General features: G+C 48.4%; 1 long non-coding RNA gene across 1 annotated transcript; it reads left to right on the top strand.

Annotated features, from left to right (window-relative positions):
* The first annotated feature begins 1,412 nt into the window (after positions 1-1,412).
* LOC123065934 (uncharacterized) lies at positions 1,413-2,303 on the top strand. The gene is made up of 2 exons (XR_006431180.1): positions 1,413-1,931; positions 2,034-2,303. It is a non-coding gene; the product is annotated as an uncharacterized lncRNA (long non-coding RNA).
* The last annotated feature ends 519 nt before the right edge of the window (positions 2,304-2,822 follow it).

The raw sequence follows: 2,822 nt of genomic DNA, 5'->3' as shown, positions 1-2,822 counted from the left end.
ACCCTAATGTCACCTAGATACTCCATTGTCACCTCAAGTATCCATGGGCATGATTATACGATATGCATCACACAATCTCAGATTCATCTATTCAACCAACACAAAGTACTTCAAAGAGTGCCCCAAAGTTTCTACCAGAGAGTCAAGACGAAAACGTGTGCCAACCCCTATGCATAGGTTCATGGGCGGAACCCGCAAGTTGATCACCAAAACATACATCAAGTGGATCACGTGAATATCCCATTGTCACCATAGATAAGCACGGCAAGACATACATCAAGTGTTCTCAAATCCTAAAAGTCTCAATCCGATAAGATAACTTCAAAGGGAAAACTCAATCCATTACAAGAGAGTAGAGGGGGAGAAACATCATAAGATCTAACTATAATAGCAAAGCTCGCGATACATCAAGATCGTGCCAAATCAAGAACACGAGAGAGAGAGAGATCAAACACATAGCTACTGGTACATACCCTCAGCCCCGAGGGTGAACTACTCCCTCCTCGTCATGGAGAGCGCCGGGATGATGAAGATGGCCACCGGTGAGGGATCCCCCTCTGGCAGGGTGTCGGAACAGGGTCCCGATTGGTTTTTGGTGGCTACAGAGGCTTGCGGTGGCGGAACTCCCGATCTATCTTCCTTCTTCGGTGGTTTTAGGGTATATGGAGATATATAGGTGAAAGAAGTCGGTCGAGGGATGCTCGAGGGGCCCACGAGACAGGGGGGCGCGCCTAGTAGGGGGCGCGCCCCCCACCCTCATGGCCTCCTTGAAGCTTCCCTGGCTTGCACTCCAAGTTCCCTGGATTGCTTCTGTTCTAAAAATAAGTTTCCCGAAGGTTTCATTCCGTTTGGACTCCGTTTGATATTCCCTTTTTTCGAAACACTGAAATATGCAAGAAAACAACAATATGGGTTGGGCCTCCGGTTAATAAGTTAGTCCCAAAAATAATATAAAAGTGTATAATAAAGACCATAATCATTCAAGACAGATAATATAATAGCATGAATGCTTTATAAATTATAGATACGTTAGAGACGCATGAGTGGGCTTGGATAGACCTTCGATTGGCTGGATTAAATTCCCTCGCGTGAGCCACTCCTGCAGCGTCGCATGTTGCGTCGCCCGCAGACCGGGTCTTGGATCGTGGGGGCGCCGCAAGGGGTTGGCAGGCGCATCTACACCCAATTTCTGCATCTGTTTACGTGTTGTACCAATGACGTGTGGGCCGAAGCTACCAAGCAAGTTGGCCCACCTGTCAGTGACCCAACTGCACCCTGCAGTACGTCAGGGGAGCCGAGTCCTGTGGACAGTGCGTCCGAGGCGTCAGCCAATGCGTGTGCACCCGGCTTCTGCACCCGCCTTTGGCGTGTCGCGATGACGGGTAGCCCGGCGCTTCTTCTGGTCCCGCTCATCGGCTGCACTCTCGTTGGGGTGGTCGCGTCATTGTGTTGGAGAGAGTTGTGAGGCTGACTCCTGCGTCGTGCTCTGCCAGAGTTCTGCGCCATGCCCCATGCCGTGTCTCGTCTACGGCAGCCAGAGCGGGCGGTGTGGGTCGCCACAACCCTCTCTTCTCCTTGCTCCTCCCTTCCTCGTCGACATAGCCGTCGCGCTCCTACTCCGGTCCCCCCCGCATCCCCAGGAGCTCTTCCGCCTCTCTGGACGAGATCCACCGCCTACTGAGGCCTTTATCCAGCCCAGCTCATGAGGAAGCCGCGGGAGGAGGAGCTCAATCGGGCGTCACCGACCAGAGAAGGAGGAGAGGCGCGGATGCCAGCCAAGGAAGCGGATTGGCTTGCCTCCGCCATGTCATGAGCGCCGCCGCCGCCTCTGCATCCGCCTTGCTCTGCATAGCACCATGTGTGCGGCGGCGGGGACAGGCAACCACAGGCTGATTTTGGGGAGCAAGCATCAAGCAATGGCCGATGCCATGGTGAACTTCCCCTCCGCTCCTGACCCCTCTCTCTCAATAATCTCCTCCTGATCTTGCTATTTATGAATCTCCATATGTAATTGGTGTTCTTTCGATTTGCAGGGATTATAGCAAGCAACCGTCGCTGAGTTCTTTTTTCTTGCATAAAATTTTTCTACTGATTCCTCAATGCTCTGTTCATGACTTTCTTCTTGTTTTATTATTTTTTTACTTTCCAATTTCGATGTAATGGATATTGATTGTGGTAGTCCAAATATCCCCTTGTATTCCTTTGGTTTTAATAAAGTAAACTAGAGCAGGGGAATGTGCATGTTCAAATAATAATGATTTTGGGGAGCGAGCATCAAGCAATGGCCGATGCCATGGTGAACTTCCCCTCCGCTCCTGACCCCTCTCTCTCAATAATCTCCTCCCGATCTTGCTATTTATGCACCTCCATATGTAATTGGTGTTATTTCGATTTGTAGGGATTATAGCAAGCAACCGTCGCTGAGTTCCTTTTTCTTGCATAAAATTTTTCTACTGGTTCCTCAATGCTCTGTTCATGACTTTCTTCTTGTTTTATTATTTTTTTACTTTCCAATTTCGATGTAATGGATATTGATTTTGGTAGTCCAGATATCCCCTTGTATTCCTTTGGTTTTAATAAAGTAAACTAGAGCAGAGGAATGTGCATGTTCAAATAATAATGGATTTTTTTCGTGCTGCAAAATATATCTCAAAACCTTCCCATTTTGTCTCCAGAGGACAAAGGAAATCTCGGACTAGTTAGCTTCTTTTTACAGCTCATATCCATTGAACTATATGTAGTTTTCAACTAGACCTCTTTTTACAGTTCCTATCCATTGAACTATATGCACTGTAGACGAACAACGTGAGATGAGACGCTGT

Source organism: Triticum aestivum, chromosome 3B (assembly GCF_018294505.1).
Source record: "Triticum aestivum cultivar Chinese Spring chromosome 3B, IWGSC CS RefSeq v2.1, whole genome shotgun sequence".
In the NCBI taxonomy this organism is placed as follows: Eukaryota; Viridiplantae; Streptophyta; class Magnoliopsida; order Poales; family Poaceae; genus Triticum; species Triticum aestivum.
The sequence above is the reverse complement of the archived record's forward strand: the minus strand, read 5'-3'. Positions and strand labels throughout refer to the sequence as shown.